Source organism: Mesocricetus auratus, unplaced genomic scaffold (assembly GCF_017639785.1).
Source record: "Mesocricetus auratus isolate SY011 unplaced genomic scaffold, BCM_Maur_2.0 Super-Scaffold_100019, whole genome shotgun sequence".
NCBI classification, from domain to species: domain Eukaryota; kingdom Metazoa; phylum Chordata; class Mammalia; order Rodentia; family Cricetidae; genus Mesocricetus; species Mesocricetus auratus.
The window spans coordinates 35,538,218-35,559,811 of record NW_024429200.1 but is presented as its reverse complement, the minus strand read 5'-3'; the positions used below and the strand labels follow the sequence as shown (position 1 = coordinate 35,559,811).

The 21,594-nt window shown below is 40.4% G+C and overlaps 1 protein-coding gene and 1 long non-coding RNA gene across 3 annotated transcripts in view; one reads left to right on the top strand and one right to left on the bottom strand.

The window, feature by feature from the left end:
- The window catches only part of Calcr (calcitonin receptor), a 73,315-nt gene extending 69,350 nt beyond the window's left edge, over positions 1 to 3,965 (bottom strand). For both annotated transcript variants that reach the window (XM_021234611.2, XM_021234612.2), the window contains exon 1: positions 3,785 to 3,965. The gene's annotated coding sequence lies outside the window, so the exon portion shown is untranslated. The remainder of the gene's footprint in view (positions 1 to 3,784) is intronic.
- A 431-nt stretch (positions 3,966 to 4,396) lies between these two features.
- Positions 4,397 to 21,594, top strand: part of LOC106022224 — a 33,927-nt gene continuing 16,729 nt past the window's right edge. The window contains exon 1 of the long non-coding RNA XR_001197250.3: positions 4,397 to 4,603. This is a non-coding gene — a long non-coding RNA (uncharacterized LOC106022224). The remainder of the gene's footprint in view (positions 4,604 to 21,594) is intronic.

Here is a 21,594-nt window from a genome sequence, read left to right as displayed (position 1 = left end):
TTAACAACCAAAATATTACTACTTGGTTTTTCACCAGCTGGAACTCTGGAAGATCAAATCAATCACTGACCAACTCATAGCTGCTAGGCCAAACCATGCTTTTAATTATACTTAAGTTGGAAGAAATACCACTTTCTGATTAGAATAATCATTCTATTTATTTATGCTTATTTTCCACTAGATGAAAAAAATCCTTGAGGACAAGGATATGACTTTTATTTATGTACTGTCAGACTTGAACCAATGGTTGGCATTTAATAAATAATCAAAATGTTTATGAATAAATGACATTTAAAAATATAACACTTACATAGAACCTACTATGCACAAAGCAACTACCCAAATGCTTTACAAACAGCAATGTATTTAATCCACATTAAGTGAAATACTTTAAATAGATTTAGCCTTTATAACCCAGTAAGGTTGAATTACTTGCCCGATTTGTGCAGCCAAACTGTGATGGAGCCAGGAGTTCTGCCCAAGCACAGCTACGTCAGAATCTTTTCTCTTACCTTACGCCACTTGCAAATAGATGCTGTCTTTAAAACTTTAAGAATATCAATATTCATTTGATATACATTTTTAATTACACAATTGAACTCAGAATAAGAAGGTACGGACAGGTTTGAGTATATCTTTAGTTTGTTTCATTTGTTGGCATTAAGCAGTTTATCAGCATAACAGAACCTCAATTTTCTCATATATAAAATTGGGACAGTAGTTTGTTTTTTTAATCTCAAAAGCTTATTATGAGTTTTACAAAACTCATTTGTATGAACACACTAGAACACAATTGACACCCAGCATGTTACTTAGTATGCCAAGGAGAATGGTTTTTAATCTTTTCCTTCTCCCCTTTCAAAAGGTATGTGTTTGCACATTGTATATCATATAGGTCTTAGCAAAAGGAAATAATATTCTTTGCTTCATAAAGCATTGTTTTTTAAAAATATTTCTTGGAGTTAGAGTTCATGTACTAAAGCATTTTCTGGATGGCCAGATAATTTGTTTTCTGGGAAAATATTTTCTTGGGGTCTGTTATGATTTAAACATCTACCATCAAGGAATAATTTTTTCCAATTAGAATAATCAAGTTATATGCATCACATATATGGAAAGAAAGAATAGACCAGCAATACAACAAATGACATTTATGTTACCAAGATCCTTCAACATTAATGAGCTCAATGAAATCCAAATTAGACCAGAAATTCAATAAGTGACACTTATGTTCACCAAGCTGCTCCAACACTAACAGATTCTACCAAAACTGTATCAGCTGATTCTCATTAGCCATGATTACATGTTATAATCATCTAAAGGCATACATCAATATACAGACCTCTTACCCAGATATTGTAGTTTAAAGAGGTTGGGTAGGGTCAGGCATGCTTTTTTTTCATTTCTTTCATTAAAAAATTCTGTCAGGAATTTCAATTTGTGGTAAAAGTTGAGCACACCAGCTCAAGTTATCAGTGAAACAACACTGGCCCCTTATTCTCACTTTATCTTTACCACTTTAAAAAACTAATTTAATTAATTACTTTGCCTTAATAAACACCCACAAGAGGTAGCATTTTCATCCAAATCCACACTGAAACAGTCTATGGGAGTTTTCATAGAGAACAGAGATGCCACGGCGCGATCACACTAAGATTTAGCTTCAATTTTTTAATTACTTGAAACAAAGGATATTTTTATTAATTGCCTTCTTCCCTAATTATAAATAAATGGGAAATAGAGGCCATATTAATATAAAGATGATGACCTTTGTGCCTATTAATCATAAAACAATACAATTGTATTATTAGTTATATGACCTTGAGGTCAGTTATAATGAGGACTTAATATTTTCTGTTTTCAGTGTGTTGGTAATGTCAACAAGCAATAACCATTTTTACAGCATGGTAATATGGTAAATAAAATATTATTCCCATGCTTTTAATTGTTAAAATTAATTGTAGGCAAGAGTCATTGTTGATCCAAAACAAATCCCAGGCGAGGGCTGCTTGGGACTGTTGAAAAGAGACCAGAAATGAATGCGAAGACTGGCTGACTGGAAAGCACTGAAAATCCAGTCATCCTGGTTCCTCTCATCATAAAAGCACATGAAACCAGCAATTCCAACCTTTTAAAGCTGAATTATTTAAACACTGAAAGCATATTAAGCCAACAACAAGCTATTGCAGATTATAGTTAGCAAACAAGCAGCATTAAATGCATTTCCACTTCATTATTAAGCCAACAACAAGCTATTGCAGATTATAGTTAGCAAACAAGCAGCATTAAATGCATTTCCACTTCATTATTAAGCCAACAACAAGCTATTTTGCAGACTATATTTAGCAAACAAGCAGCATTAAACACATTTCCACTTCATTATTAAGCCAACAACAAGCTATTGCAGATTATAGTTAGCAAACAAGCAGCATTAAATGCATTTCCACTTCATTATCAAGCCAACAACAAGCTATTGCAGATTATATCTAGCAAACAAGCAGCATTAAACACATTTCCACTTCATTATTAAGCCAACAACAAGCTATTACAGATTATATTTAGCAAACAAACAGCATTAAATGCATTTCCACTTCATCCTTAAGGCACATCAATGGGTTTGACTATATAAAATACTTGTCTTCTATAATCATTTCAGACACTGAAACGTGGACTCTCAGCTGTTTTAAGATTAACTTCAGGAACATGGTCAACCTTAGTTTATTGTGAACTTTTGGTCTCAGTTGTCCAATTATTTCAACAAATATCCTGGACTTGATGTGTTTGCTCAGAGCCACTTAAACCAGAGAGGTGGCTGTGGACTCCTGCAGATCGTCCTTCCCTTTTTTGGTTTGCTATCTTATATTAGATTAAAGCTGTCATTATATACTGCTAGGTGCATTCCAGAAACAAAGCTGGCAGCACAGGTGACAAATCTAATTGCATTGTTAATTTCTGACTTTGGATTTCCTCGCACCTCTGGGAAAAGGACTGTTTTGAGAGGAGGAATTAATTTGCTGAAATGTTTCTTGCTGTCTTTCACCCAGGCTTTGGAAACAGCATCACGAAAAAGAGGGCTCTTTTGGAAACTATGCACACAACAGATTTTTCCTAATAGGTGTGAAGAATGGCTGCTATGCATAAATGATTGTTGGAAAATAATTCTTTGTAAAACATGACCAAACAAGCAACCCCATCCACTACTGTACTCAAATCCAAGATCATTCCGAGACTGAGAGCAACGCCACACATTTTCTAGATGCCGACATTCCCCACTTGTTACTTACTAAACACCTATTAGGAAAAAAGCCCCACAACTTTAATTTTAGAAATTGTTATACCCAATAAAACTGAGACCAAAACATTTGAAATAAAATTCATACGAATAATAAATTAATAGGAATAATATAATATGAATAATAACAAAACTCACAGTAACCAGAGCTCCTCAGCGTAACATTGTCAGCTATACCAGGTTCCAACGACACCTATTTTTCCTCTAATCACGGCGAAGTGAAACAACGCAGACCAACTGGACAGACACCTTACAAGACAGCCTCTAGCATCACAATCAAATTGCAGTTTTGCAACTTCCAAAGACACCCATTTTTCCTCTAATCACGGCAAAGTGAAGCAACGCAGACCAAGCAACAGACGCCTTACAAGAGAGCCTCCAGCATCACAATCTTGCAATAAAAACACCAAAGTATCAGTGTCACCACCACCTCTAGCTATTCCCGGGACCCCCAAATCTTTAAATTCCACCCACCCCTCAAGCCCTTCTTACCAGGAATTCTCTCACTAGGCGTCTGGACACAGCACCGGCGTTCTCGGGAACTCAGGCGGCACTGGGCATCTCCCGGGCAGGAGATGCCAACCTCGGGGTGAGGTGCGCGAGTGCACACCTCTCCAACCAGGAGGCTCCGCAAGCCGCCAAGGCGCAGCCCACCCAGGGTCTTGGGGGGCTGGCTTCCCTAGTTTAATGTGAGAGCAAACTGCGTTAGTCTTGAGCACTTTCTGTTGCCCCGCTCCCAATTTCCAGGCACTTTAAGCCTTCCTTTAAAAAATAGGTTTAAAGCCCAAGGTTGTTAGCTAAGCTCTAGGCAAGGGGTCCTTTCCCCGGGTGCTCTCTGCTCGCCAAAGCGCAGAAGGCTCACCTTAGCGGAGCCTGCCTCTGCTCGCTCCGAGATGAGGCTGTGCGCAAACTTCTCCGACTTAAGTCCTTTTCGGTGCGCGCCACCCCCGCCTCTTGCCCACGCGCGGCCGAGGGGGGGCGGACGATCGCAGAGCCGGCCCCGCCCGGACCCTCCCAACACGTCAGCCCCTCCAGCCCTCGGAGGGAGGGGCTAGCAGTCTCTCCGTGCTCCTCCGGCCCCCGCGCCCCGGCGGGAGAGGGGCTTCGCTCGCCGCCGCTTCTCCACCCCCCAAGAGTCACCGATACCCCTGCGCTCGGAGCCCCGGGAAGCAGGAAAGGGACCCTAGTTAGTACTGGCATAGGGAGAGATTAGGGGGTCGACAGATTGGGCAGAGAGATCGTAACCCGTCCCTGGAGGCAGCTTTCTGGGAGTCCAGCCCCTTCCCCGGAGGATGCAAATTCCATAGGGAGGTGAGTTTCCCAAAGAACCCTACCTCAGCGAGAGTGGCACCCTAGTTCCAAGAGCGGTCACTCCAGGGGACCGCACAAGAGATCCGGTAGACAGTGCGGTTTGTAGTGGGGCGCGGTAGTAAAATTGGGCTGGGGGCGTGAGAAAACAGCTGACCAAGACCCGGAGAGCTGAGTAAGGAGCGCGGAGGCAGAGGGTAAGAAAAGACCAGAGGGTCCAGCAAGCCCCGGACCACTCTGGATTTGGGCAGGTGCAATCTAGGGTGCAGGTTGGATTTGGGGGGACATTCCCTCCACATAAGAGGATGTTGCTGGTGCAGTTTTTAGGGTGAGTGACAAAAGTGAGGACAGCTAGGAAAGGACAGAATCTGAGGTGTCCCGACTTGGTCTGGAAGACAATTACCCCTTCTCCACTGAAAGCCAGCAGGAGCCCGGGACAGTCTGATTCCAGGCAGGGCAGGGAGCAGGGCAGGGCGGCAGGGCGCAGTGGGGACTGTCAGACTCACCTTGGGAGGCTGGCAAAGTTGCTTCCAAGGGCGGGCTGTCCTCCACCTTCTTATGTCCTGAGCTGGGTGCAGCCAGGCAGCAGCTGACACTTTTCCCCAAACTGTTCTAGGAAAAGCAGCTACCTGTGTGTCCCGGGAATGCAAAGTGGCTGTAGCAGAGGTTTCTAAGGCGCCTGAGCAAAAGCAAGAGTGATAATAGGACAGGGGAGGGGAGAGCCAGCAGCAACCCAAAACACTTCCCTAGACACTCAGAGGTTAAAGCGCTTGGGCAGTTCTGAGTGACAGAGATGCAGGTGTCTTGTGAAAAGGGCTACAGCTCTTGCTGCTCATCCATCCTTGGAGATCAGTGACTAGGCAAAAGTGTGTGTGCTCCTGTCCTAACTTGAATCCTGACTCTTCAACCCAAAGAAACTACAGGGGCCCTTAGTTTGGGACCTTCATTGTCCCAGTGGAAGACAGAGTCCCAGGACAAATCAGCTCTTCCTTGGGGGGTCGTCTTTGCAGGCTCCCTTCTAAATACCTCCTCCCTTCCCCTGCCACCTTCAGTCTGGTGACCCAGAGGGCTGAGTGTGACTCATCGTGCATTCAAACCTAAATCACCACCCCACTGCAGGGGAAGAGCCCTTATCCCCTTCATTTCCGGGGATCTAAGTGGCAATAATATTGTTAACAGTATGAACTGCGACAAGGAAAGGGTCTGGGCATTTGGGGGCAGAAGGAGGTTTGCAAAGAAACACGCTGAGCAACAGAAACAAAAGCTGTGCGTGAAACTTTCTATTTGTACAATCAATTTGTGCTAATGTAAGAACTTAAAAGAGACCCTCTAAATTCAGCGTTTAGATGCAAATCTTGACTGTGTGCTTTAGCGTCTGTACTGGGCTCAGGAATCTGATTTCCCAGTTGCTGCTAGCCAGCCGACATCTAATCAGACCTTTTCAAAATTATTTCTGAAACCTCATTTGCTTTCTTTGGGTGCAAACAGCACAGAATTATTAAAACTGTTTGTGTATCTCCTTTAGCAACTGTTGGGGGATCAAATGTGGAGAATTCTCCTTTCGTAGCCGAAACCACTAAAGTATCAATGAATTAGGGGAAACAATTGGTGAGAGGAAGTGTCACTGGCCTGGCTTTGAGTGACACAGCAAGTGCAGGCAGATTAGTGTCTGTCCTTGTTGTTTTGTTGTTGCTGTTCGATGGTCCTGGGGCGTCCCACCTTACTGGTAACAAACACTAGTATTCTGAGAGCAGTTTGGATTTATTTCTACAATGCCATGGAGTTAACATGATTCACATTTAAAAAACCCCCAATGTCTAAGAATTAGCAAGCAACAGCACACGTATGTTAGAAAGCCTCAACCATGTGTGCTGTAAGCATAGGCAACCTCCACAAATTAGGGTGCTAATTGTGTCCCAAATAATCTTGGAGAAAAAAGAAGTCACTCTGGTCAGACTTCAGAGAAGGTGAAATAGCTGGAGCAGGAAGGGATGCAACTCCTGTCTCTCAAGGGGATTAAATTGACTTTGCCTGCTACATTCATTTATTAATACCAAAGTTGCTATGCACCTGTTGGCTGGATGCACTTGGAATAACGTTGTTGTCTTAATGCTTCCGAAATATTTTCTGTGTGGTTTCCAGAGGGCAGAAGTGGCTGGGGGGACCATTGGCTAAGAAGGCTTTGCATGGTGCTGTTGATCTTCTGAGAGCTGCTACTTTTTCCTAAAATCAGTTTCGTGACACGGAATAAAACATAGCAGAGTGGAGCGTTTGGGAAGCACGGGTGGGGTTTCTTGAAAGTTCAGTCTCACTTCTGTATGTCTGGACCATACTGCCAACAAAAGGTTTCTTCCTGGGGGTTTATAATCTCAGGTGATGGAAACTTGGTTTGTGTTGAGCTCTGCTTTTCAAACAGGATGTCTAATATTTGTAAACAAACCTTTGAATAAAATAAATTTATCAAAAGAGTATTCAGGAAATAATCACCTTAAAATGGATAATTCTACATCTCTGGAATAGTCACTGATTACTTTTGACTTCAAATGCTGCAGCTTTATGGAGGTTTTTTTTTCCCCCTCTTTCTGTCTCTCTTTAAACATTTGTCCTTTAGGCAGCTGTGTGTTTAGGGAAACTCAGTTATCAATCTTGACTTCTGTGTTTGGAGACTGAAGAACTAGCTGCTTTAGAGGCAAAGTCCACCTCTGTCTTTAAAATTCCCAAGTTTCATTGCCCAGAGTGTGGAGTCTTGCCACTAATGCAATAAGGAGCCTGCCTTTCGGCTGGCTGGAAAAGCCCTGGTATCTGCCGGTGTCTGTTCTTCTGCACCTGTGTTACAGGCATGAGCTGCTGGGCAGGTGGGTTCTGGGGCTTGGGACTAAGTCCATCCTTGCACAGTGAACCTGTATTTGTGGAGCCATTTCTCTAGCCCAGGTTTGTTCTCCTTTTAAAAGATACCTTGACAAAAAGTTCCTCTCGGGGAGCTAATCTGAAGCTTTAGTAATTCCTAATAGACAAAGCTTTCTTTTATTGAAACTCATTCCAAGCCTTTATGCACCATTTAAAGCATATTTAATATTTCTTGGGTTTATACTACACTGGACTAGCCACTGCCTGTGGGACACAAATATTATAAAATGCAATTGCCGCCCCCAGGAAGCCCGCAGTCTCTACAAGAATACGCCTCTCTCTCCCTTTTTAGCCTTCTTCCACGCACAGCAGCTGGTGATCGCCGTGTATGTAATTACCCTTCAGATTTACAGACCTCGGGATGACAGTGAGAATAAGAATTCACCTTGGTGAAAAATATTTTTCCCCTTGAAATAATTTGGACTTTGGCCTGATTGATCAGGCTTTTCTGCAAGGAAGTCGGCTTTGACTTTCAGGCTCTTTTTCTGAAATGGAGCGGATGCATCTCTCTCACAGGAGGCTGTGCAGTCATATTTCTCAGAAGAAAGCATCTCCTGACACAGAAAACAAAACACCAAATTAAAGCAAAGCCCAATAACAAATTCCACGTGAACTAGGAATTGCCTTTCCTAATTATACTTAGTATAAACTTTACTTGGGTTAACTGTTAACTCAGTGAATAAATAACCCAGAGTAGGAGGCTGTGGCAGGCCATACACCACTGGGTAGTAATGGAAACTAATTATTCCAAGTCTGATGAAGTTGGGAAATGGGTACTTCCTGTTTTATAAAGAGAATTCCAGAGAGAAGCCCAGGAGCCGGTGGGGGGGGGGGATCTGCAAAAACAAATGTATGCATCCATTCATTAAAAAAAAAAAAGACATGAATAATTGAGCATGGAGAGCTTACATGTAGTGGGGAGGGGAGGCAAATGATAAGCAGAATGAGCAGTGGTTAATTTCAGACACTGATGGTATCAAGGAGATTGCTGACAGCCGAGAGGCAAGCTTGGCAATGTTGCTCTACATGTCAGGGGAGCTTGTCTGTGAGCTGAGACCTGCACACCCCCTGAGGAAAATCCTCATGATGTGCTTGTCCCTCCTCACCCCCTCTTATAGGTACCATTTGGTCAGGAATCTTCACACTGGGATTGTGCATGTGTGAGCCTGTGTGTCTTTGTAAAAGGCTCTCTGTAATTTAGTCCTATTTGGTCTGTGCTCGGGAATTTGTAAGATGGGAGGCGTGGGATCAGTAGCCACAATTTTCTGTACTTCTGAGGCTGCTTCATATTAAGTTATATTAGGAGAGAAAGAAAACTCTCACATGGTACTAATCTTTTAGCTTAAATTGTCAGGATATCTTGTCAGAGTGCTAAGCGGAATATACAGCTTCCCCTAGAGTTTCAGCAAAAACTTAAATGATCTTTAATAGCTGTATTGCCGAACTTTCTGTTTTATAGTAAAAAAAAAACCAGAGTTATGTATCGGCTCTTTGCCATTGAATCCTTCCTCTGGACTGTTTTATTTTGCTAAGCATCAACAGCATTATCCTAATTCTATGATGCAGGCATATTTCATTACGGTTGTACAGGTGTATCGGCAGATGCTGAGTGTTTTAGATGTTTTGACAAAGTAACCAAGATTCGACTGCAGGGTGATTAATTTGTACACATACTGGATGGCAGTGTTTCAGTTAAGGCAAGAATGGGGATCACCTGCACCCTCAGTTCCAGCACTGGCTGGTAGGAGAGCAGAGGGAGAGAGAAATGCGCAGGGCTGTCTGTAAGGGCATAGGGTCAGACCGTCTGCTTCGCTTCCAATAGGCTGGCTTCCTCAATTAAAAAGGAAAAAACAAAAACAAAAAACAAAATTGTATGATTCCAAATAGCAGGAGAGGCCCATGCTAGGCATCTATAAATATTCCAGAAATAGATTTTAATTATAGTGATTTTTTTTCAGAGACGGTGACAAAAGTGTACAGATCTTTCAAAGGCAGAAAATTGCAAAAAGCCAAAAACATCTCCAGTGCTAAGAGACAAAAACGAACTGGGGATGAGGAGAGGGCTGCAGGGCCGGAAGGGACTAGGAAAGAGCATGCATTTCATCCCCGGGGTGACCCTGTAGCACTCTGGTCATCCAGGTTGTCGTTTCTCAAAACTGATTACAGGAAATAAACTGATTTGTATATTGGGGGAGAGAGTGAAATCGTGCCTTCAGACCCTCTGCCATTTCAAGGGCGGCTCTCCCCGGTTTGCCTCCTCCACTTCAAAGGTGGCAGTGTTTTCCTACGTCCTCCTCATTACTGCTCTGCTTAAAGAACGTGTTCTGTCTGCTGTCTTGCTTCACCTTGCTGCCTAAACCGTTTAGATGCTTTCCCCAAGTTTCAAATCTCTAATGATGGGTTCAGCCCTCCCTTTTCTTAAAGCATGCTTTCTTGTGCTTTTATCTCTCAGTGATGGACCAGCTAGATGCCCACCTTCTTGAAACTGTCTCTGATTCTAAATTATCATTTGGGAGGAAACGTTTATGTTTCTTATGAATCAGAATTACAGTGTCTCATGAGGTGCTAGACAAAAAGCACCTGATGCTGGTGTTAGATTTAGTTAAAGGAGATAGGGTACTGCTCCAGTTTTGAAGTTCTGGAAACTACTTGGGTGTCTTGATACAATGTGGACTGTCCTGGATCCTTTAGGAGTGGGTCCTGAGACTCAGTATTTCTGTCTTCACCTGTGTGTGTGTGTGTGTGTGTGTGTGTGTGTGTGTTTTGTCTGTGTTTGTTTGTGGTGTTGTTGGTGCCCCCATCCTCTGTGTGTGTGTGTGTGTGTGTGTGTGTGTGTGTGCACCTGAATGGAGGCCAATGAGTGACACTGGATACTTTCTTTAGCATTTCTCCACTTTGATTATTTAAGGTAGTCTCTCTGGATGCATCTGGAGCACACAGACTAGGCTTAAGAATCCTCCGGCCTATCATTCCCCTGCACTGGAAATGCAGGTGTGCACCAATAGTCCTAATTTTTACTTGGATTCTAGGGATCCGAACTCAGGTTCTCATGTTTGCAACACAAACCCAGGTCCTCATGTTGTGCAACAAACACAAGCTTCTGAATTTCTACCAAGGTCACATCTTTCTGATGCTGGTTTGTAGCTAATCTTCTGGCCAGTGCTAAGTCTGCTGTTTCTGCTCAGATACACACATTGCTTTATGTACTGCATGCACTTCAAGCTTGTAAACATGTTTTATCCTGTAAGATTCAATGTTGTATGACCCCATGAAATGGGATTTTTTTGGTTTAATCTCAAAAATAGGTTAGCAATTATCTATAGGTAGAAATAGTGAGGACAACTGTTTTGAATAGAGGCAGCTTCATGTTGCAGGAAGCTGGGGAAGGAATTTATTCTTGTGAGTTTAATCAACAGAATTTAGTGCTCATAGAAGTAGTCTTTTTAGGGAAGAAATGCCCTTTGGAGAGGAGATAGCTGAAGGTGACAGGGCAGTAATGGAGATGGTAGGGTAGTTTTGCTACCTCTGGAATTTGATGGTGGTGGCATTTGTGATAACTGCCATTTGTGGTAGTAGTAATGGAGTCTGAGGCTCTGGTTGTGCTGATGGTGATGGTGGAGCCTGAGCTGTGTTTAGAGGGGGCTGCAGTGTTAATGGTGATAGTGTTGTCGGTTTTCAGTAAACAATGGAGCAGCAGAGTTGGTTTCCACTCTTGTTTCGAGCTGTTTGCTATCTTTGTGTATGTTGACAAATTGCTTAATTTCTTGGAGCCTCAGTTTACTCATCTAAAAATGCAACAAGATAATAATCATGTGACTATGCTACAGAGATTAAATGAAGTTTGTAAAGCCCTTAGGAAAATGGAAAGTACATGTTCTATATCGAATATATGTTGATAATTTATTGGCAAATGCGTTAGACTCTGCTTTTATTCTTAGCTTGTTAAGTGTCCAATTAAATTGAAATCAGACTTTTAAAATTTTAGTTCATGTGTTTCTGTCTTTGTCTCTTCTGACCGTATCTTCAATAGCTCAGAGCTAGAGGTCATAGGTATGATATTAACCTTTGGAATGTTAAATGAATAAGGGCAGTTCAGACATTTTTGCTTCAAATTTTCTTCATACATAATTTCAATAACACTTCTAGAATTTAATAAATCATTATTCCTTCTAGAATTTTCAGTAGTCTGATAACTGGGTAGTTAGTGTTCAGTTTTAAGAATATGGACTCATTTCTATATGTTTTCATTTCTTAGCCCATGATCCTCATGTAGTACCATTTTCTTCCTAATTACCAAATGAATGTTCAAGAAATTTCAACAGTTCATACTGGCTGGAGATGAAGTCTCCTTGTGACACTTCAACAGCTTATAAGATGCCAAACTTCCAGGCCAGACACCTGACTGGATTATAAATGCCATTGTAGTCAGTTATCACTACTTCCCACCTACTGGCACGCTGGATTTGGTCAGTCTTGGCCGTTTGCACATTAATAGTAATAGCATCCATTCACTAAATGTCTACCTACCACCTGTCAGACACTGCTGAGCAGGTCTCATGCATTATGTTATTTGACCTCTGTATCAACCCTGAAATGGATATTTTACTGGCCTTATTTTGTAGATGATTACAATTACTATATTTTGTTTATGTAATCAAGTGTTTCAGGAAATTTAGTGATACACATTGCAGGATATTTGGAAAATAAAAGGACAAAATTAACTAGCTATAAGCTCACTAGTCAGTGATAACCAACATTACCATTCTGTTTCTTTTCTCCCATCGGTTTTTCCATGTAAGAAATATTAGTGCTATCGGCTTATCTTTCTCTTTTTCTTAAATTACATTTAAATTGAGATTTCAATTCCCTTTAGAATGCGGCTCCTCCAGTCATAGTCCAGGAGCTAGTAAATAAAAGTGCTTTATACAAGAATGGTGTGAAATGACCTACTCTGAACCCAGATTGCCTTATTTAACTATGCATTTGATGAAGAACTCAAAAGGCTGTGGGATACAAGGTTTCCAGGCATTTGGTAACTCTCCAGATTTTTCTCCCTGCAGTCTCTTTTTCCAGCTGGAACCACAGCCGCAAGAATAACAACTACAGACACCTGTGCACAGATAGCTTCTGCCAGTACAGCTAAAGAGAGCCGTACTCCAGGGTAGCAGACATGAACGATTAGAGCAAAACACACAGGAAATTTTGGTATTTACATGAATCTGCTTGTAGGCATTAATGCTGACCATATTTAGAAAACGACAAATAATTGCATTTCTGTGGCTATTTCAGGGCTTTGCTGTGAACAGCTGTAGACGGTAGAATGATACTTCCTTTTATTTTTGTATATATTTCTTAACTTATATAAGTAATGACTGATTTTTCCATAATGTTCAACATGAAAAAAAAGTGAGAATGCAGAATCTATTGAGAAGGTAGGGAATCATGTTTAGACCACAGTATTAAAGTTGGCTGGTTTTAAGTGTCTTGCCTTGCTGGCAAGGATTTAAGTGTGGCTGCAGGTTTCAGAAGAACTACAAATAGTAATAGACTAGGAATGTTAAGGTTTGCTTTTGTCCTCCAGAAGGATCTGGAGCTAGGTACTCAGGAGAAAACATTTCTAGTATGGTCTGCCTCTGCAATGTCCCCAGAGACCTAAGCTACTTACAGTTCACTTTTCTCCATTGTTAGGGAAAGGCCAGGTCCATATGGGTGAAAAGGTATTTCTGGTGCCAAAAGCCACATTTCAAGCCTAAAGGACAAAGACATTAGAGGCAAAAGTATTTACTTGTATATGGAACCTTTCTCTTAAAGAAGGCTCCAGAAGCTACCCAGTTTCTCTCTTACTTATAAATGTGTTAGATAAGGCTGGATACATGGCTCAGAGGCTAAGAGTACTGGCTGCTCTAGTCGAGGACCCAGATGGTGCTTGAGCTTTGTCTGTAACTGCAGTTCTCGGAGCTATGACATCTTTTTTCTACCTTGTTTGTCCCTAGACACACACACACACACACACACACACACACAGAGGCATACATATAATAAGATAATAAAAAAATGCCTGGACTATAGTCATATGATTATGTTCCTTTGCTAAAAAATAGGGAAAATCTTATCTTTATCTGCATTTCTATGCATATAAATTATATTCTTGTAAAATAATAAAGATACAATGGATACCAAGTGCAATTTTGATATTTTCCAGAGAGATTATTAAAAGCCCTGTAAATAATACTCATATTTTATTGTGTATGTGTCTGTGTTTTGAGTAGCTGTTTAGTGAAATTAAATAGTGCAATCTCAGATGCCTGGTGTAGCAGTCAGCAGACTGCAACCTATGGGCCAGGTCCAGCAGCCATCAGTTTTGCAAATGAGGTTGTACGGGAATATGATCACACTCCCTCATTTGTGTGTTGTTTGTGGCTGCTACATTGTCACAGAAGCAGAGCAAGTAGCTGCAGCAGGGAATTCAAATATTTACAACTCACTTTGTAGAGAAAGCCCACAGGTTCTTGTTCTGAACACTACAGTTTCATACGTTTTGAATTAATCCACTTTTTAAAGCATGTCAAGTCACTTATTAAAAGAAGTTCTTTATAAATTGTTATTACATTGAAATGTATCTATAATAAGACATCTCGGCATTTTGTATATTGCTAATTAGGGGAAAGATAGTGAAAAGCCAATATGTAATAATTGGAGTTTGAGTTATTACAATTGGAGATGATCTTTGAAAAAATATCAGAACCTGTCAAACCTAGGTCATGGGTTTATGGAAGTTTACTATTTTTTCTATTTCTTTGGAAAGTTCAAAAATATTTTGTTATTAAATTATTTTTAAGAATTTAAAACAAAAATACTGACTTCTCTGAAATATAATTTCAAAAAGGTGGACTCAAGATCCAAAAATAGTGCTGGGGAGGTAAGATGTCTCAATTGGTACAGTGCTTACCAAGAAAGCATGAAGATGTGAGTCCAATCCCCAGAAGTCATGCAAAAAGGCTTGGGGTGTTGCCCTGCACAGCTTACAATTCCAGTGCCAGGGATGCAGAGACAGGCCAATCCCTGTGGTTTTCTGGCCAGTTGACCCAGCCTCATCTAGTGAGCTCTAGTCTAGCGAGTGACCCTGTTTCAAATAACATTGTAGGCAATACCTGAAGAATGATAACCAAAGCTCACATCTGGCCTCCATGTACACACACATTCATATGCCGAACAAACACACACATATGTGAACACACACAGAAGAGAAGGCAGGAAGATTTCAGGAGCCAGAGTTCAGGAGGACTAGAGCAGGTAAGACAGTGCCTTCTGGACATTAAGGAACTGATGCATAACAAACTCACAGAAGCTGTGGTTGTCACACAGAATATAGCTGTTCAAGCACCCTTTGCTGTGAAACTATTGACAGCTGACGACTTCCTGGAGAGGAAAAGTGGGTATTCTTTAAGGGTGTGGCACCTGGTATCCTCCAGTTGATGGCCCTACACCTATGAGTGTGTAGGCAGCACAAACCAGACTCAAACTCAAAGAACAATATAAAAAAAATAGGACAAGAAGTTGGGAGGGGTGGAAGGATGGCGCTGGATCTGGGAGGGGCTAAAGGTTGGGATAGGGGTTAATGTGATTAAATTACTTTGCGTGCATGTATGGAATTCCCAAAATAAAAATATTAAAATAAAATCAAAATCAGAAGAGATCCGAGTGGATTCTGATTTAGATGATTAAAGGAGGCGTCTTACGGAGCAGTGTGCTGAACACGCTGCTCCTGTTGGAGTGTGAGATTTTTGTGGTTGACCCTTCAGAATCATATCAGCAGTTCCAGAGACTGCACAACTGTAAAATGTGACTTCCTCTGCTAGAGGACTCTAAAAATAGCTCCTGTATCCAAAAGCAGAGAGGACAACATCTGAAGTAGTAAGAACACTGTAGGTTTTGGTGTTGGTCTTGGCATTAATGTCAGATCATTTACTCATAGTGGAGTTAATTATTTAGGAAGACCAAAAGTCATGTGATAGACTTTTTTAATATTTAAACTTTTTCAAAAGGGTGCCTATAATCTATAAACAACTTGATACAGAAAGGGAAAAATAACTCTCTGAATTATTTAAGATTTGCCACTTAAATGACAATAAGTAAAGTCTCATTGTTTCTTGAGGCTAGTCTTCCTATATTAGAAAGTTAATGTAGCTATATATTTATGAGAGAAGGAATTTCAAAACCTCTACTGCTGTAAAAATTATATCATTGTATTTTAATAATATATGTACCTATATATGCATAAAAGCTGTTTTTCTGCCATAATTGGATTACTTTGCCAATTGCAAGTTTAATTAAGTAGGAAAGGGTTATATTTTAATTAAAATTTAGGGTGACTATTAAGGTCCGTAGTGTGCTTAATATATGATATAAAAAATCTCACAGTATTACCAATAGCTTCCAGGTTTGACTACTTTCACGTTCCAAATCATTATCATAAGAGTAAAACAAAAACAGTGGATTTTTTTTCAAATCAAGCACCTATTGGATAAAAAGCAAGTATTATATACTGAAGATGTGAAAATATGTAAAACACAGCTTCTCAAATAATTCACACACTAGTAGTGGTAGGGTGAGAAAGTTAAGTTTATCAAAAGAAACAAGTGCCCTAATAGATGTTCAAGACATGGGAAGTGCCAGACAGGCAGAGATGTTGCTTATATGCTCAGGTAAGGGAAAAACTGGCCCTGTCCAGAGTCCCTGGCAAGTCAAGAGCCCTGGGTACATCTTGTTTGGAAAAAAAATACACTGTTGCTTTATGTCAGTAGAGTATGAGGTGATTGAAAGTAAATGAGAAGACGATACAAATCAGGTGGATTTTCACTGAAGACTTGTAAGGGAGGAAGTGTTGTTTTTTGTCAGATGTGGGTTTTAGTCGTCTTCAGTTGGGAGGGAGCGGGGTTGGAAGAATGAAGCCCCGCTGAAGGACGCCCAGTGTTTGGGGTGGAAATGAGTGTGGCGGGGGTCAGTTTTGATTATTGGCAAAGCCCCTGGAATGAGGAGTTAAATTTTTGCTCACTTTGCGGAAGTAACTTCATTTGGTGGTGGGGGATGGCAAAGAGTGGGGAACAGGAGAAAAAAAAGAAAGGAGGAGAGGGAGGATGAAAAGGAAGATAGTTGTTACCAGGGTGACAGCTGATCATGGCACTTCCACATCAGAATGCGCATCAGGTTTCGAGGTGGGATCTGGGCAGGGAAAGAAACATCTTTTTCATATTTAAATTTTGGGTCATGCTTCACATTTAATTGATGTCTACTTGACACCCACAAGAGGATAGTGGAGTTCTGTACAGAGTTTAGGGCAAAAACGAGGCCTGAAGATGGACATTTGTGATTCACTATTCAAAAATATTTTATCTGTTCTTACTTACATGTGATTGTGAGGGTCTTGTGTGGGTATGTGTGTGTCTGTATGTGTCCACAGCGGCCAGAAGAGGGTGTCAGATGCCTTGGAACTGGAATTGTAGGCAGTACTAAGCTGCCCCTGTTGATGCTCAGGACAGAACTCAGGTTCTCTGGAAGGGCAGTGAGAGATCTAAGCTACAGAGATCTCCAGCCCCGAGGACTCAGTTCTAGACAGGTGATGAAGGAGACTACAGGTTTAGAGAAATTGCTAACGTTTACGAAGAAACACTAAAATGAGCACGAGTGGCCTTCTGACTGGAGTAATACTTCGTTCTTTCTGGAGGCCCAGGGAGTATATGCGTCAGGCTCCTTTTTCCTCTCCCTGACAGAAACCGAATGTGCCTACATTTTATCACTGATTATATTTTCACTTTCTTAGTTAACAAGACAGTTTTTAAAGGATACATGGTACCCCACATATAGAGTGTACCATGGGTACTGGCCAACAGTCACCAGAAAAGAGCGGAACCAAACAGCATTATTTTGGAAAGTGTTTCTAGCAAGCATGCATGTCTTTTCACGATTTATTCCCTTTTTTATTAATTTTACATATAGCAGATTACCGTAAGAATTAAGTCTCAAGAATATTACGTTCAGAAGTAGCACATTTTCCTTAGAAATATAATTTAAAGGAAAAATGATATTCACTTTAGTGAAAATGGGAAAGTAAAATGGCTTCCTGTGTTTCTGTTACATTTGAACAATTCCATTTTTATTTTATAAAACATCACTTGTCTTTTTCGTATGAAATCCTGGAAATGTAGAGAAATTCATGGCAATTTTTATCTGTCGTTACTTAATGCTGGTCCATTCTTCCTAGTTCAGCTATTAAATTAGTGTATTTGAAATCCATAAACCAAATTTAGTGATAAATTCCATCTATAAATTTAAAACCATTTGAATTACTTGTGTCATTGTTCACTTCAACTCCAACTTAATATTATTGAATATTAAACAATATCCTAAGCTAGTTATTATTCAATGTAACAACTCCATTTTGGGCATGTTAGAAGTTTGCCACAAAAGCTGGGAAAATCCCAAAATAATAGAATAATACACAAGACAAGTCTTAATTTACTCATAGAGAAGTCAGAAGTAGGCAAGGTGATCTTGCTTTTGCAATGACCTACTGAGCTATTAGGAACCCAGCCTCCCCTTTTCTTGCTTCTCTGATGCCATTAGAATACTTGAAGGCAACCTATACTTTCCCAGAACCTCACATGTACCTTCTGGTCTTCTAGTTAGAAATGTTTACTTACATACAACTGTGTTCTGTTGCTGACAATGACTACAGAGGATACATTGGGGGTAGGAGGAGAATCCGTGACCTTGCTGCAGTCAGTATACCACTCTACTGATGCTTTTATATCAAGTTTTTAACAATACGCTAAGTCCTTTTCTAAGCCACTGATGGGAATTTCTGCAATTTCATACTTCTGGATTTAAATATAATAATCAAGGAGATTCCAGTTTACCAATGGCAGAAATACAGTGTAGTACAAGCTATAAGGCCATTTAATTAAAAATAAAAGCATTGATTAAACTTACTATGGCAAACCCCCTCAACTCTTTAAGAAGTTATTGCCCTGACTTTTAGAAGAATAATGCATCTGTCCAAGTGCATTGCTCACGTTTGAAACTCTTTCAAGCCTGTTGCCTTTGCTGACTCACCTGAGCACATGCTTTGCTCCCTCTCAAAGACATCTGTCCCTGTATTTCTCACTGACTAGGACGTGTCCCATGTCAACTGACTTCCACTGTAGCTTGTGCTTTTATTGTTTCGATTTCATTTCTAATCTGCTTCCATCTAATCCGCTACCTTTAAAAATAAAGTTTTCAGCCGGGCGTTGGTGGCGCACGCCTTTAATCCCAGCACTCGGGAGGCAGAGGCAGGCGGATCTCTGTGAGTTCGAGGCCAGCCTGGTCTACAGAGTGAGTTCCAGGACAGCCTCCAAAGCCACAGAGAAACCCTGTCTCAAAAAACCAAATAAATAAATAAATAAATAAAGTTTTCAATATTTATTCCTTATATACATGTTCCTCTGAATATAGGTTTAGAATTAGTGACTCCTTAGAAATCCCACAATACTTTGGGACTGAAGACCTACTGAAAGCTATTTTCATCAAGAGCTGTAGAGTTTATGGGGAGACAGCAGGGGGCCTCTCTGGGACTGAAGAGTAGCCCTGTTCCTTGATAATCATGACAAGGTGGATAGGAAATACCTCCAAGGCATTTTCTTCATGGCCCCAGGAGAGCAGAGCACACTTTGCTTTTGTCATGGTGAGGGGATACTCGGATTACTAGGGGGGATTATACAGAGCCCAACAGCAGATGTCGCTGATATTCCTGCACACAACCGAGGACTCTGAGCACTGCTCTCTTTGTATGTTTGTACAACAGCACTTGAAGAGCATGGGAAAACCATCTGTTCAGGGAGGCAGGTAAAAGAGAGGACCATACAATAGCATCACTTGCAAGAGTGATGGGCACAGCTTATGGTCTCCAGGATGCTGAATACTATTGTTTAGACATGAGAGCATCCTGGTCTGGTGCTTTGAATGGGAAAATAGCACTTCAGATGGAAACAATGGCACTTCAAGGTTACACAAAGAATGTCTTCTACACCCCTGGATTTGGAACAAAGACAAGACTAGAAATTGTGTGTGGGGAGGAGAGAGGGAAGGGAAACAAAGAATAAATGATGAGTATTATCAGGCTAATAGCTCAGAAAATACAAGTAAAATAAACAGCATTCTGAGTTTCTCCTTTGAAATCATTACAGCTTGAGAATTTCTATGAGGGAAATCTCATAATCCTTCATAAGAATCTAGTAGTGGTTTTTAATAGTAATTCAGTATTTTCAGTGATCTCTATTGTGAGCGGTACTGTGGTGAGGTAGTTAAAAGTGAACATTCCCATGTAATCAGGACTAATAACACTCAAGTTCTGTAAGCCTGTTTCCTTATAAGTAAAAATAGAAATAGTATTAACGATTTAAAAATATTAGCTAACAGTAACAATTTTGAATACCTCCTAAAACAAGTATTTATAATGAAAATTAAATTATATCATATAATGAATTTGGCATAGACCAGACAATCATTTCTTGATTTTGCTGTGTAATAATCACTACATTAAACTGGCTACAGTTTTGCTTTCTAAAGTAATTTTCACACACACAACACACTAGACTTCACTAAGCTGTCACAAGATTGATAACTATGCTGATTTTTTTTATTCTTCATTTTCCAAGTGGTTAAATTATTTCACAGTTTATCAGCTGTGATCCAACTCTACTGTTCATATTCTGGCAAAACTGCCTTCTCCAATAAAGGAAGGGGGGTACAAACCTACAAAACTGGAACAAAGGATGCTTAATTGCTATTCCAATCTGCTTTACTTTGAACCCAAAGAATTCTTAATGCTATTACAGCCTGATTTTTCTTGGAATAGTCTTGCATGGCTTCACATTTTAGAGGGCATTAGCTTGACTGACAATTTGATAATCAGGTGTTTAAGGGTATTGGCATTGCATCCATTTCTTAGATCCACAAATTAATTCAAGGAAACATTCATTCCTAACATTTTAGATAATATTTTCATATTAACAGTAATAAAATCAGAAGATGCTTAGAACCAGCTGTCATTTCAATAATGTTTCAGCCTTTCTGGAAGGTATGTTGTTGTTGTTGTTGTTGTTGGTGGTGATGTGCTTCTGTGTGTCTCTCTGTGTATGACACATACATGTGGTAATCCCTCCATAGCTGTGGTTCTTTCAGTAGGTACTCACTCAAAACTTGAATTTAAACTATTTGAAAAGAAAATAGCGTTAGTCCGAATGTGCACAGATGTTTTTCATGTTGTTTTTCTTAAGTAATTCAGAATAACAACTTTTTATGTTTAATTAATGTTGTGTAAAGTATTATAAGTAACATAAAATAACTTCATGGTACAGGAGGATAATGCATATGTTGTATGAAAATGCTGCCATCTTATGCAAGGGATTTGAAGATCCTCCAATTTTGATATTTGCGGGGAGTCCTGGAACTTGCACATGTCAAGGGATAAATGAACAAACCTACACCCACATATTTGTGTATACACACATGCACACACATTCTCTCTCTTACATAGACATGCATTGAAGCCAAAGCACACTTGTAGCAAAAGTGATACTTTCTTCTTGTTGAGCAATTTTGATCCAGAACCCCAGGCAAAGTTCTAATAGAAGGATGAACATCACAGAAAAGTTCCTGTTCTCTCTTTGGTATTCACGTGGTGTTAGGAATTAAGTTTAGGGTTTCAGACGTGCCAGGTGCATGTACCCCACCACTGAGCTTCAGCTCCAGTCTACCCTTCTACCCTTACTGTTGTGGAGTGAAAGCTTATGTTTGTGATAAGTGGACCTGCTCTTAGGGAAAGATGTTAGCAACATTAGCAATTTGTACCTGAACTATTAAGGGTGCTTTTTTCCACCCCCAATCACTATTTTGTGCATTTGGGATTAATGATACTAGCAGTTATTCTCTATAGTCATTGTATATTATTAGTTTACAAGTGATCATAGGGCACAGACACTTCAAACAAATGTGTTTATTTCCTCACCCAGTTTCTAAGAGACCATTGCTGGAATGGCAAGACTGGA